Raw genomic sequence first — 15,500 nt, forward strand, 5'->3', positions numbered from 1 at the left:
TGATACATTTCACCACCAACAAACAGGCATATTTCCTGACAAACTTAAACAAGCTGTAGTACGAGACAAATATAAGAAAAACAACCTCCAATTACAGGCACATGTCACTCCTTTTGATATTTCTGGAAGTGTTTGAGGAAGATGCCTATGACAGAAAACAGAATCATTGTCCTAGGCAGAGCCTGTTAACTGTCTCTCGATTTTGCTTTCACGAAGTCTCCTCACAGATAAATTCATACAGCACCTAACAAGAAAAATTATCTGTTTGTATATTCTGTGACGCAGTCAAAGCCTTTGATTATGTGGTACACAAAATTCCACTACGCAAACTAAAAAGTTACGGTATTAATGACATCTCTCTTGCACAGATGGAGCTTTAACTTCACATCAAATAAATGGGAGTCTCATCAACTGATTGTATCACAGGAATAGACACAAAGAAAGGCTGATATTGTTTCTAACAAAGGTAAAATTGTGCTAGTAGATGCTGACAAAATTTCAAGTATAGTATACACATTAACAAGAGTGGGGCAAGATTAGAAAATTTGCCAGCTAAAAATAGTTTGAGGCATAGAGGAGAGGGGGCGGATAGGGGACATTGCCTCAAATGAGAAGGAAAACATTTCTAATTGAAGGTACCTGGAGACACCACTTTGAAGTTAGATTCTTCATTAAGTCAGACAGTTTGAATATGCATTAAGTTGAATTAACTTTTTCATATTAAACTGAGAGGCAAATGTGAGTTAATGCACCAAAATAAAAAAAATATGAAGTGTGTGGTTATCTTGTGTGCTTAGATGAACATTGTACCACTCAAAAGCATACTTATTGTTTGGTAACTTTCCAGAATGAATTAAGTGGCATAGCTATTAGCCTATAAGAACATCTCTTCCATAATTTCAATGAACATGAAAGCCAAAAGCAAGTCTAAAGAAGTAAAGGACTTAAAATAATTTTCGAATAAGACATTACCTAGAGAATTAATATTTTATGATTTCCCCAAGTACCTTTTACATAATGTTACCTGTAATTTCGTCTACTTACTGTTGTTTCATTATTATTATTATTATTATTATTATTATTTCTTTCCTTTCTCAGATGTTATGTCTGGTTAAAAATGGAAAGTGATGCGGACTTTATATATATATATTTAAAAATAAAGATGATGTGACTTACCATATGAAAGCGCTGGCAGGTCGATAGAAACTCAAACTGACACATACATACACACAAAATTCAAGCTTTCGCAACAAACTGTTGCCTCATCAGGAAAGAGGGAAGGAGAGGGAAAGACGAAAGGAAGTGGGTTTTAAGGGAGAGGGTAAGGAGTCATTCCAATCCCGGGAGCAGAAAGACTTACCTTAGGGTGAAAAAAGCACAGGTATACACTCGCACACACACACACACACACACACACACACACACACACACACACACACACACACACACATATCCAGACACAATCAGACATATTTAAAGACCCTCTCCCTTAAAACCCACTTCCTTTCGTCTTTCCCTCTCCTTTCCTCTTTCCTGATGAGGCAACAGTTTGTTGCGAAAGCTTGAATTTTGTGTGTATGTATGTGTCTGTTTGTGTTTCTATCGACCTGCCAGCGCTTTCATATGGTAAGTCACATCATCTTTGTTTTTAAATACATTTTTCCCGCGTGGAATGTTTCCCTCTATTATACTGGACCACAAACGAACACAAACATACACACAAAATTCAAGCTTTCGCAACAAACTGTTGCCTCATCAGGAAAGAGGGAAGGAGGGGAAAGACGAAAGGATGTGGGTTTTAAGGGAGAGGGTAAGGAGTCATTCCAATCCCGGAAGCGGAAAGACTTACCTTAGGGGGAAAAAAGGACGGGTATACACTCGCACACACACATATATCCATCCACACATATACAGACACAAGCAGACATATTTAAGGACAAAGAGTTTGGGCAGAGATGTCAGTCGAGGCAGAAGTGCAGAGGCAAAGATGTTGTTGAATGACAGGTGAGGTATGAGTGGCGGCAACTTGAAATTAGCGGAGATTGAGGCCTGGTGGATCACGGGAAGAGAGGATATATTGGAGAGCAAGTTCTCATCTCCGGAGTTCGGATAGGTTGGTGTTAGTGGGAAGTATCCAGATAACCCGGACGGTGTAACACTGCGCCAAGATGTGCTGGCCGTGCACCAAGGCATGTTTAGCCACAGGGTGATCCTCATTACCAACAAACACTGTCTGCCTGTGTCCATTCATGCGAATGGACAGTTTGTTGCTGGTCATTCCCACATAGAATGCGTCACAGTGTAGGCAGGTCAGTTGGTAAATCAAGTGGGTGCTTTCACACGTGGCTCTGCCTTTGATCGTGTACACCTTCCGGGTTACAGGACTTGAGTAGGTGGTTGGTTCCATCAGATTCACCTGGTCCTACTCCAAATCCCATGCCACTTTCCTTGACGTTGACCTCCACCTGTCCAATGGCCAGCTTCACACGTCCGTCCACATCCAACCCACCAACAAGCAACAGTACCTCTATTATGACAGCTGCCACCCACGCCACATCAAACGGTCCCTTCCCTACAGCCTAGGTCTTCGTGGCAAACGAATCTGCTCCAGTCCGGAATCCCTGAACCATTACACCAACAACCTGACAGCTTTCGCGTCCCGCAACTACCCTCCCGACCTGGTACAGAAGCAAATAACCAGAGCCACTTCCTCATCCTCTCAAACCCAGAACCTCCCACAGAAGAACCACTAAAGTGCCCCACTTGTGACAGGATACTTTCCGGGACTGGATCAGACTCTGCATGTGGCTCTCCAGCAGGGATATGACTTCCTCAAATCTTGCCCTGAAATGAGATCCATCCTTCATGAAACCCTCCCCACTCCACCAAGAGTGTCTTTCCGCCGTCCACCTAACCTTCGTAACCTCTTAGTTCATCCCTATGAAATCCTCAAACCACCTTCCCTACCCTCTCGCTCCTACCCTTGTAACCGCCCCCGGTGTTAAACTTGTCCCATGCACCCTCCCACCACCACCTACTCCAGTCCTGTAACCCGGAAGGTTTACACGATCAAAGGCAGAGCCACGTGTGAAAGCACCCATATGATTTACCAACTGACCTGCCTACACTGTGACGCATTCTATGTGGGAATGACCAGCAACAAACTGTCCATTCGCATGAATGGACACAGGCAGACAGTGTTTGTTGGTAATGAGGATCACCCTGTGGCTAAACATGCCTTGGTGCACGGCCAGCACATCTTGGCGCAGTGTTACACCGTCCGGGTTATATGGATACTTTCCACTAACACCAACCTAACTGAACTCCGGAGATGGGAACTTGCTCTTCAATACATCCTCTCTTCCCGTTATCCACCAGGCCTCAGTCTCCACTAATTTCAAGTTGCCGCCACTCATACCTCACCTGTCATTCAACAACATCTTTGCCTCTGCACTTCCACCTCAACTGACACCTCTGCCCAAACTCTTTGCCTTTGAATATGTCTGCTTGTGTCTGTATATGTGTGGATGGATATGTGTGTGTGTGCGAGTGTATACCCGTCCTTTTTTCCCCCTAAGGTAAGTCTTTCCGCTCCCGGGATTGGAATGACTCCTTACCCTCTCCCTTAAAACCCACATCCTTTCGTCTTTCCCTACATCTACATCTACATCTACATCTACATCTACATGACTACTCTGCAATTTACATTTAAGTGCTTGGCAGAGGGTTCATCGAACCACAATCATACTATCTCTCTACCATTCCATTCCCGAAAAACGCGTGGGAAAAATGAACACCTAAACCTTTCTGTTCGAGCTCTGATTTCTCTTATTTTATTTTGATGATCATTCCTACCTATGTAGGTTGGGCTCAACAAAATATTTTCGCATTCGGAAGAGAAAGTTGGTGACTGAAATTTCGTAAATAGATCTCGCTGAGACAAAAAACGTCTTTGCATTAATGACTTCTATCCCAATTCGCGTATCATATCTGCCACACTCTCTCCCCTATTACGTGACAATACAAAACGAGCTGCCCTTTTTTGCACCCTTTCGATGTCCTCCGTCAATCCCACCTGGTAAGGATCCCACACTGCGTAGCAATATTCTAACAGAGGACGAAGGAGTGTAGTGTAAGCTGTCTCTTCAGTGGACTTGTTGCATCTTCTAAGTGTCCTGCCAATGAAATGCAACCTTTAGCTCACCTTCCCCACAATATTATCTATGTGGTCTTTCCAACTGAGGTTGTTCGTAATTTTTACACCCAGGTACTTAGTTGCATTGACAGCCTTGAGAATTGTACTATTTATCGAGTAATCGAATTCCAATGGATTTCTTTTGGAACTCATGTGGATCACCTCACACTTTTCGTTATTTAGCGTCAACTGCCACCTGCCACACCATACAGCAATCTTTTCTAAATCGCTTTGCAACTGATACTGATCTTCGGATGACCTTACTAGACGGTAAATTACAGCATCAACTGCGAACAACCTAAGAGAACTGCTGAGATTGTCACCCAGGTCATTTATATAGATCAGGAACAGCAGAGGTCCCAGGACACTTCCCTGGGGAACACCTGATATCACTTCAGTTTTACTCCATGATTTGCCATCTATTACTACGAACTGCGACCTTCCTGACAGGAAATCACGAATCCAGTCGCACAACTGAGACGATACCCCATAGGCCTGCAGCTTGATTAGAAGTCGCTTGTGAGGAACGGTGTCAAAAGCTTTCTGGAAATCTAGAAATACGGAATCAACTTGAGATCCCCTGCCAATAGCGGCCATTACTTCGTGCGAATAAAGAGCTAGCTGTGTTGCACAAGAACGATGTTTTCTGAAACCATGCTGATTACGTATCAATAGATTGTTCCCTTCGAGGTGATTCATAATGTTTGAATACAGTATATGCTCCAAAACCCTACTGCAAACCAACGTCAATGATATAGGTCTGTAGTTCGATGTATTACACCTACTACCCTTCTTAAACACTGGTGGGACCTGCGCAATTTTCCAATCTGTAGGTACAGATCTACCGGTGAGCGAGCGGTTGTATATGATTGCTACGTAGGAAGCTATTGTATCAGCGTAATCTGAAAGGAACCTAATCGGTATACAATCTGGACCTGAAGACTTGCCCGTATCAAGCGATTTGAGTTGCTTCGCAACCCCTAAGGTATCTACTTCTAAGAAACTCATGGAGGCAGCTGTTCGTGTTTCAAATTCTGGAATATTCCATTCGTCTTCCCTGGTGAAGGAATTTCGGAAAACTGCGTTCAATAACTCCGCTTTAGCGGCACAGTCGTCGGTAACAGTACCATCGACACTGCGCAGTGAAGGTATTGACTTCGTCTTGCCGCTTGTGTACTTTACATACGACCAGAATTTCTTCGGATTTTCTACCAAATTTCGAGACAATGTTTCGTTGTGGAACCTATTAAAGGCATCTCGCATTGAAGTCCGTGCCAAATTTCGCGCGTCTGTCAATTTTAGCCAATCTTTGGGATTTCGCGTTCTTCTGAACTTCGCATGCTTTCTCTGTTGCCTCTGCAACAGCGTTCAGACCTGTTTTGTGTACCACGGGGGATCAGTTCCATCTCTTACCAATTTATGAGGTATGAATCTCTCAATTGCTGTTGCTACTATATCTTTGAATTTGAGCCACATCTCGTCTACATTTGCATAGTCAGTTTGGAAGTAATGGAGATTGTCTCTTAGGAAGACTTCTAGTGACACTTTATCCGCTTTTTTAAATAAAATTATTTTGCGTTTGTTTCCGGTGGATTTGGAAGAAACGGTATTGAGCCTAGCTACAACGACCTTGTGATCACTAATCCCTGTATCAGTCATGATGCTCTCTATCAGCTCTGGATTGTTTGTGGCTAACAGGTCAAGTGTGTTTTCGCAACCATTTACGATTCGCGTGGGTTCGTGGACTAACTGCTCGAAATAATTTTTGGAGAAAGCATTTAGGACAATCTCTGAAGATGTTTGCTGCCTACCACCGGTTTTGAACAAGTATTTTTGCCAACATATCGAGGGAAGGTTGAAGTCCCCACCAACTATAACTGTATGAGTGGTGTATTTATTTGTTACGAGACTCAAATTTTCTCTGAACTGTTCAGCAACTATATCATCGGAGTCTGGGGGTCGGTAGAAGGAGCCAATTATTAACTTAGTTCGGCTGTTAAGTATAACCTCCACCCATACCAATTCGCACGGAGTATCTACTTCGACTTCACTACAAGATAAACCACTACTGACAGACACAAACACTCCACCACCAATTCTGCCTAATCTATCTTTCCTGAACACCGTCTGAAATTTCATAAAAATTTCTGCAGAACTTATTTCAGGCTTTAGCCAGCTTTCTGTACCTATAACGATTTCAGCTTCTGTGCTTTATATTAGCGCTTGAAGCTCAGGGACTTTCCCAGCACAACTACAACAATTTACAACTACAATTCCGACTGTTCCTTGATCCAAGCACGTCCTGTATTTGCCATGCACCCTTTGAGATTGCAGCCCACCCCATACTTTCCCGAGGCCTTCTAACCTAAAAAACCGCCCAGTCCACGCCACACAGCCTCCGCTACCCGTGTAGCCGCCAGCTGAGTGTAGTGAACTCCTGACCTATTCAGCGGAGCCCGAAACCCCACCACCCTATGGTGCAAGTCAAGGAATCTGCAGCCAACACGGTCGCAAAACTGTCTGAGCCTCTGATTCAGACCCTCCACCCGGCTCTGCACCAAAGGTCCGCAGTCGGTTCTGTCAACGATGCTGCAGATGGTGAGCTCTGCCTTCATCTCATAAGCAAGACCGGCAGCCTTCACCAAATCAGATAGCCACTGGAATCCAGAGAGAATTTCCTCAGATCCAAAGCGACACAAGTCATTAGTGCCGACATGTGCCACCACCTGCAGCTGGCTGCACCGTGTGCTCTTCATGGCATCCGGAAGGACCCTTTCCACATCAGGAATGACTCCACCCGGAATGCACACAGAGTGCACACTGGATTTCTTCCCCTCCTTAGCCGCCATATCCCTAAGGGCCCCCATTACGCACCTAACATTGGAGCTCCCAACTACCAATAAGCCCACCCTCTGTGATTGCCCGGACCTTGAAGGCTGAGAATCATCCTCTGAAACAGGGCAGGCAGCTGCATCTGGCTCAGCCAGAGACAGTGCCTGAAACCTGTTTGTCAGACGCACCGGGAAGGCTTTCTGATCAGCCTCCGGGGACGTCTTTCACTGCCTGCCACGCCTTGGAACGACCTCCCAATCAACCATAGGCGAGGGCTCAGCCCCACTGCGGGCAGCAACCGGGGCAACCACAGCGGCAGACCGATCTGGGGACAGACGGGAAGAGGTTGACATCCCCGTGATGCCCAAGTCCGGCTACCCACAGTGGTGCCCATTGGCATCCTTCCCTTTTTCCTGACGAAGCAACCGTTGGTTGCGAAAGCTAGAATTTTGTGTGTATGTTTGTGTGTCTATCGACGTGCCAGCGCTTTCGTTTGGTAAGTCACATCATCTTTGTTTTTTTTATATATAAAAAAATGACTGCCACACCAACTCGTATATCATATCCAGGGCATTCTCTCCCTTATTTCAAAATACAAAAAGAGCTGCCCTTCTTTGAACTTAGAGGTGGCACACAAGTGTAGTATAGGTGGTCTCTTCAGAGGACCTCCTGAAGGCTTCTAAGCGATCTGGCAATAAAACGTATGATTCAGTTCACCTTCCCCACAAAATTATTTATGTGATTATTCCAATTTAAGCTGTTTTTAACTGTAATCCCTAGGTATTTAGGTGAGCAGAAGGCCTTTAGATTTGTGTGATTTCTCATGCAACCAGTAACGAAAAAGACAGAGAGGGGTATTTATATCTTGATAATCAACACAACATTCAGTTACAAATTATGAGTATACTCAGCCTTTACATCTAAGAGTTTATCCTTTTTAATTTCAAATGAATATTTTTCAAACACACCAGTGCAACTACAATAACATAAACTTTTCATAACTACAACACAAACAGCATCTGCAACATCCAAGTGACTTGGTATTTTATCAAAAACATGTCCATACATAACAACTGAATTATTCAATTGCCTAGCTACTCAAACACCACATAAACTGTATGTAAAAATAAACTCAATTTTTGAAAATAAACTTAATTTTCTCTCAGTAAAAAATCTTAAACAATGAAACATAACATTGGTAGATAATACCACAAATATACAGCAGCACACATAACACTTGTCATTTTAAGAAAGAACAACGAACATCAATTCCACTACAAATTCTCCGATGATAGAAATGTGAGATTTCCAAATAATCCCAAGAGTCAACTGACTAAGTGCAGACTTGACTTTTATTCTGAGAGGTACAATTGGTGACTTATTTACTTCATTCTTAAACAATAGACATCTTTCAAACAATGGAAAATCAAGGATGCAATGTAACAATATTAAAAAAAAAAAAAAAAAAAAAAAAGTTGCAGAGATGCTGAGTCACAGATAGGCACAACAAAAAAAACTGTCAGAAAGTGAAATTTCGGCCAATAAGGCCTGTGTAGAAAACACACACACACACACACACACACACACACACACACACACACACACACACACACCACCACAGTCTCTGGCAATAAATTTTATTAGCTTGCAAATTATGAGTTTAGTGTAAATCATTTCCCTCCTCCTCTTATAACACATAAAGGACCTCTCAGCTTATACTGATGAAGTTAAAGCAGATCTATAGATGCAGATGAACACAGTTATCATCTTTACCAGAAACCCTCCACAGGAAGAGGAGGTAAACAAGAAATCCTGAAAATTATTTTCAAACAATGGAAAATCCATGATGGAATTTAATGGCCAAAAGCTTTATTTGAGACAGTCTCTTTGTTGCGCCTATCTGTGACTTAGCCATCTCCTCTACATATTGAAAATTATTTTCTTGAGATCTGAAACCAGGCTGTCATTTGAAAAAATTAATAATAGATGTATTGCCATATTTAGGTGTCCAGCAGGGACAGCAACCAACAATACTGCCATTAACTGGTGCAATTAGCAAATGATCACTTCAGGACTGGCAGCCATTAACCCTGTGGAGCACATGTCCACTGTAATGGACAGCTGTTAATGGCGCTATGGCATTTTACATCAGTCCTGAGATTGCAAATTCACACAGTCCACTCCAGTGGACACTCCCTGCTGATGCTGTGATTTCATGCACTTGCAGCCTCGGAACTGATTGAGAATGCCACAGAAGTGACCATTAACATCTGTCCACTGCAGTGTGATGCATACTGCTGAGTTCTTTGGCTACTGATTCACATCATCAATAGTAGCAGCATTAGCTTCATGACTAGAGGGCAGGCGAGGTCGCAAGGAGATGGTTTTAAGGAGGAATATGGTGCATGATAAGGAGAGGAGAGAGAAAAGGGAGTAGTGGATGAGTCAGTACACAACATGACATGCCTTAGTGGCGCCGCATGTGGACCCCCGGAGGGCACGTGTGAACCAGAGTTGAATGCAGCAGGGCCTGGCACAATGCTGTTCAGTGAGAACAGAAAAAGCTACTGCAGCTGGCATCCTGAAAGTCCAGCAGTGCAGAGTGGGAACTACTACTCCTAGATTTATGGTAACATCATCAAGGATCATTCCTGAAGAATATGTCGCTATTTTTTGATAAAACTAACATTGTCATATGCTGAATGGCTCAGATTGTGTGAAATCTTGCTTGGGTTTTGCTAAAAATGTGGCAGTCTCAGGGTAAGATCCTGAGCCTTCTCTTAGTGGGCAGAAGTAAAACATTGTGACTAAAATTAACAGGCATTCTACATATGGGCTAGTGCTGTTTTGTACTGATTAGCCATTTCCTATTACTTAAACTTATTGTGCGCTTAAAAACATCCAAAATGGCGGGTGGTTAAATGCTGTTAAAACTGTCTGTTGTGTGGCTGTTGTGGTGATAGTGGCTGTTATTTCTAAAATTTTTTGAGTTAAATGTTTGGGAGCAACATAGGCTGGTGAACTATTTTAGCAACGGAAATTTTGCATATGAGCTATTGGTAGATATGTGAGTGGCTAGAGCTGCCTAGTTGAAATATTCTATGTTATTATACTTACGGCCATCTTTAACATGTTCTGGAAGTACTACCATATGTGTTGTTTTAGAGTAATTTGTGGCATTAAAGTGGTTTATGTCTAGCCTTCAATCACACCTCTATGTTTAGATTGTTATCACTGAATACTTTTAAAACCTTCCACCTGTTATGTTTCAGGATTTGAGGGCTTATCCATTGACAAGACGTAACCTTATGTCTGATTAAGTGTCATTTAGCTAATGCCCATATCATTTTATGTCAGTGGCTGGACTTATGTGTAATGGGCTGTGTCATCAGCGCTGAAGGCTCCGATTAATGCAAGTGTTGTTTCCATGTGCTGTTTCGATCTATGTTTGAGGATCTCCTGTTAAAAGTTTAGCTTCACTAGTGATTTAAATTGAAAGACCCAAGCACCTGTCATTCCTCAGGAAAATTGTTAATGTGCTTAGTTTAGTGGTGGCTAGAGCCTTAAAGTTGTTTAAAAAAAAAATTTGGGTGTTATGTGTGGTGAAGGGCAAGATTAAAAATAATAAAAAATAAAAAATAAAAAAAAGGTGTATTCCTGAAGTTAAAACAGCTAGTGCCAATTCAAATTGGTAAAGTCACTGGAGAATTTGAAGACAGCTAAGTGCTGATTTAAACTTAAAATGTAATCTGTTTGTGTAAGCTGCTTGTGTAGTTTGAAAATTTAAATGGCTAGTGGAAATTCAAATTGATAAATTCACATTAGAATTTAAAGATGGCTGAGCACTGAGTCAGACTTAAAATTTAATCTGTTTCTGTAAGCTGCTTGTGCAGTTTGAAAATCTGAACAGCTAGTGCTGATTCAAATTGATTCAAAGGCGGCTAAGTGCCAAGTTAAACTTCATGTTTTGATTGTGCAATCTTCAGAACAATGGTAAATTCACCTTATATTATACTGTTTGTTGTTGAAAATTTAAGGGGCTACTACCACTTCAAGTAGGGAAGTCGAGTTAAGTTTTTTAAGGTAGCTACATACCAATTCAAATTTCATTATTTTGAGTGTTATGTATGGTTTATGTGGTTACTCTTATAGAGTAGCTAGTGCCAATTGGAAGTGAGAATTATAAATGATCCTTTTAGGTGACACAGCTGAGAACTGTGGGGAATATTAAAGTCATTGTCTTTTAATTATTTAGTAACAGAAGGCCATCTGAACCTGGATTACTTGTTAGCTTGTATTACTTGTTTAAGCTGGTTGAAACTGAAGAACTCTGATTGGTAAGGTCTTGCTGAATTAAATTGAAAACTGGAAAGTGTTATTATGTAATGTGGGTAATGCCAACTGTATGCAGTTTTTCTTAACAACTGTGCACATTGCTCAAGTGCCGAAGTACTATTTTGTCAATAAAGTAAATTTAATTTTTGGTGCTTAATACATTTCACTCCAGGACCCTTGTGTCCTAGCTACCCCTGCTCCAAAGGATATCCCCTTTCCTTGTTTCCATGGTAGGACCAGTGGGGAGATTCATAGTGGACACATGCGCCAAAGGGTTCATATCTCTTCATCCCACTCCTATAACTCATATCTGGAAACACACACTGCAGACACATCATCTGGTGCTCCATCTCCAACATAAGTTTGTTGTGGTTGCAGACAGTCTCCTTCTTCTTCCTCTTCTTCTTCTTAATCAAATAAAGTGCAAGTTCCCATGCCTTACTGAGATTGTAGCCTCTTCACAATTGATCACCTAGTCCCTTACTTTAATCTTGGTGGATCCTTTAACAACATGGTTCTAGTATTTTGACATCTATGTCAGAACTTTAGTGCAATCGTACATCATTTCTTGTAGTTCTGTTACAGAGTGTAATGTGACTGTTGCCTTTTTGGGTTACAGTACTCAGGTATGCCACTGGCTTTTGCTGCAGTTATCCACAATATGAATCACCAGCACTGTGTTTATCATGCCACATTGGCAGAATTATTTTTCAAGAGAATGGGCTTTCATTGTGTAAGACTGTCCTTGACAATATCAAGTAGAGCTCATGTATTACCTGGTGCATAGAAAATAGTCTTTACATAGTGTTTTCTGATAATTCCCCTACTTTCACGAAAATCCACTGCATGTGAAACCTCAAAATTCAAGCATATCTCTGAACATCTACCATTAGATGCTTCCTGCAAGGTAGTCATCATTCTCACAGACAGACCAAAGGGACATTATGATTTCATTTCTTATAAGACGACTCAATTTTACACCCTCTACTAAACCTGCACCTATTACAAACTTTTTTAATGCTGTACAACAGGTATTTATTTGACTTTCACCTAATTCAGATGAAGTATGAAGTCTGTTCAAAAAATTCTGGAAAATTTATAATTTTGTGCCAATGGTGTATTGGAACGAAATGCAGTTGGCACTCCTGCACATGCCTGTGTTTAATGTGTAACATCTGGAAATTTCACTGTAGTATGTCTGTTAGCTATTGTTCAGTGCTGTATTGAGTAGTGTTGTGTTGCACAGTTTGTGAATTTTGAGATTATAGAGTTAGAGGAGCAACACTTCTGCATTAAAGTTTGCAGGAAACTTTTGAAAAACTTTACAGAGACACACTGAATGATGCAGAAAGTCTACGGTGATGAGTGCTTAACCCATATTCATTGTTACAAATGGTTCACATGTATAAAAATGGCTGGATGGAAGTTAAAGATGATCTTTATTTAGGACACCCTTCAACGTCTACCAGACACCCTTCAATGTCTACCAGAGGTGCTCATGGCAGGAACATCAACAAAATTGTGCATGCCAATTGAAGACTGACTGTCCGAGAGATTGCAGAAGAATGTAACATTTCAGTTGGATCTGGATCATGTCATGAAATCCTGACACAGCATCTTGGAACGCATCATACTGCTGCCAAGTTTGTCCCACGACTCATGAGTGAAGACTAGAAAGGTCTTTGCCCTCCCAATCTGTTAAGAGATTTTGGGTCGCGCAAATGAGAATGAGATGTTCCTCAACAGAATCATAATTGGTGATGAGATGAGGATCTACGGTTATGATGCTGGGGCCAAGGTTCAGTATTCACAATGGGTCAGGAAAGGTTCTCCAAGACCAAAAAAGGCTTGTCAGGTCAGGTAAAATGTCACAGCCATGCTGAAAATTTTCTTTGACTTTGAAGGATTAGTTCATCATGAATTTGTGCCACAGGGACAAACTGTTAATCAATGGTACTATAGGACATATTGCGATGACTGAGAAAAGAACAGCCTGAAATGTGGTGAGACAATTTGTGGCTCTTGCATCATGAAGAAGCACTTACACATGCATCCCTGTCGGTGTGCGACTACTGCACAAAAAACAAAATCACTGTGCTCCCTCATCCTCTGTACTCTACAGACCTCGTCACTGCAGACATTTTTTTTTATTTCTGAAGTTGAAAACCCCTTTGAAAGGATGAAGATTTGTAACGATAGACAAGATGAAAGAAAATTCATAGATGACACGTTGTGCAATCCAGCAAGAGACGTACGAAGACTGCTTACGGAAGTGGAAAAGTCATTGAGAGCAATGTATCAGTTGTTGAGGAGAGTATTTCAAAGGAGACCATTGATAATAAGTAAAAGATAAGCATAGAAAAATTTTGTGGACAAAGTTCCAGAATTTTTTGAACAGACCTCTTACATCAAATAACATGATGTGCAGCTAATTCAGCTGCAGAAGTACATCAAGTACGATGACATGCTCTAACATGTATCTCTAAGAGGTAAAGGGCTGTCATCCTTGAGGACTAGACATAGTGCAATAACCTGCCAACAAAGGCAATGAAACCGTCTTACCCCACAAGAATTACATTGGGAAAATAGCAGTATCTGCTAGAAAACAGTGAGCATTGAAAGACTGACATGCATTGTACCAAGAAAGTGGAGAGGATAACCACGGTGCTTCCCAAAGATTCAGACTTACCAGATGAAGTGGTTAAGAAGCTAAAAACACGAACACCAATTCTGCAAAGACTTTAGCATCCTCATGTTCAAAATGCAGAGGTATCATTACATCACTGTTAGCAACATTGTAGCCCAAACATACTTCCTTGCTAAGTATCTGATGAACACACTTAGCCCAGGTTTGGAAATATCACATCATATTAGTAATTCTGGATTTTGTGCAATACTTCAAAATGTTAGGTTAAAGAGCTCCGACATTATTGCTAGCTTTGGTTTCATAACTTCCTCAGTAAGTTTCTTTACAACAAGCCTTGGAACATCTTTGGAACCTATTAAACAGAAATTCAACTTGGAGACCTCTAACATCTTTACAGACGGCTGAAAGCGACTTGTTCTTTCTGTTACTCTGACAACACATTCATAATATGGCCACATGGAAGAGAGAAGCTGAGTGAATTTCATAATCTGAACATCAACCTTATCGGGGAACTTAAAGTCAATGGTGTGAGCCCCTTTCTGGATGTCCTGGCAAAACAGGGAGCATATGGTACACTGAGTGACAAGCGGGTACCAGAAGAAGGTGCACAATGACTTGTACTTATACGGTCCTACTGCCACTATGCAGCACAGAGGAAAAGCATGTAATGACACAAAATTATTTTTATTGGATATTTGTAATATCCGGACAAATAAGTTTGCTCTCTCAAAAAAATCAATTATAACTGAGTGAGGTCTGCATAATGAAATGAAAATGAAAGCTATATTTCTTGTTTACTGTAACAAAAAATATTAGATACTGTTTTTGTTTCTCGATTATGTTCCAGAATTTAAGAGCAAGGAGATGCAGCAATGCAATGTGACAGTGTGTCTCACAAGTTTGTACAGCATGCAGCTGTTGCAGAGTTTCTAGCACTACGTCCAATACATATTTGAGATCCACATGCTTCACAACAATGATTACATTTATTAAAATTTGAGAAAGGATTACTCTGCACAAAAAAGATTGTTTTTTTTATATGATTTCTGCTCAGGACTTCAGTCTGATCAGACAAGTTAAAACTACCAATTAATGAATAAATGAGTCTAGTTTTCATGAAAGATATCAAGTAATTTGAAATACATCCAAATATTTTCTTCACAAAGACAAAAGAAATAGAAAATAAAAATAATTAACAATGGACAGAGGACCGTTGCAAGTAGTTTACACAACTTGATGAACATTTGGCAATCTTTGGTTTGGGAATAAGTGTGCTTTATGGAGAATTTTCTTGAGATTAGGCAAGAGAAAAGCCAGTTGGTTGAACTGAGACCAACTGAGCACTAATTGAAATAAGAATAAATAAATGATAATCTACGTTTTGATGATCTAGTGTCTGAGTGCACACTAAGAGGCAGACAGTTTCTTAATCAATGGCAGTTTGGCAATAAAGCTGGTGTGGTCAGATGTTTTTGTCCACAGCAGTTGACA

The 15,500-nt window shown here is 41.1% G+C and overlaps 1 protein-coding gene across 2 annotated transcripts in view; it reads right to left on the minus strand.

Moving 5' to 3' along the window:
• LOC126457939 (uncharacterized) overlaps nt 1–15,500 on the minus strand; it is a 422,121-nt gene that overhangs the window by 291,028 nt on the left and 115,593 nt on the right. The gene's annotated exons all lie outside the window — the stretch shown is intronic.

The sequence above is a fragment of the Schistocerca serialis genome, chromosome 2 (genome assembly GCF_023864345.2).
Source record: "Schistocerca serialis cubense isolate TAMUIC-IGC-003099 chromosome 2, iqSchSeri2.2, whole genome shotgun sequence".
In the NCBI taxonomy this organism is placed as follows: Eukaryota; Metazoa; Arthropoda; class Insecta; order Orthoptera; family Acrididae; genus Schistocerca; species Schistocerca serialis.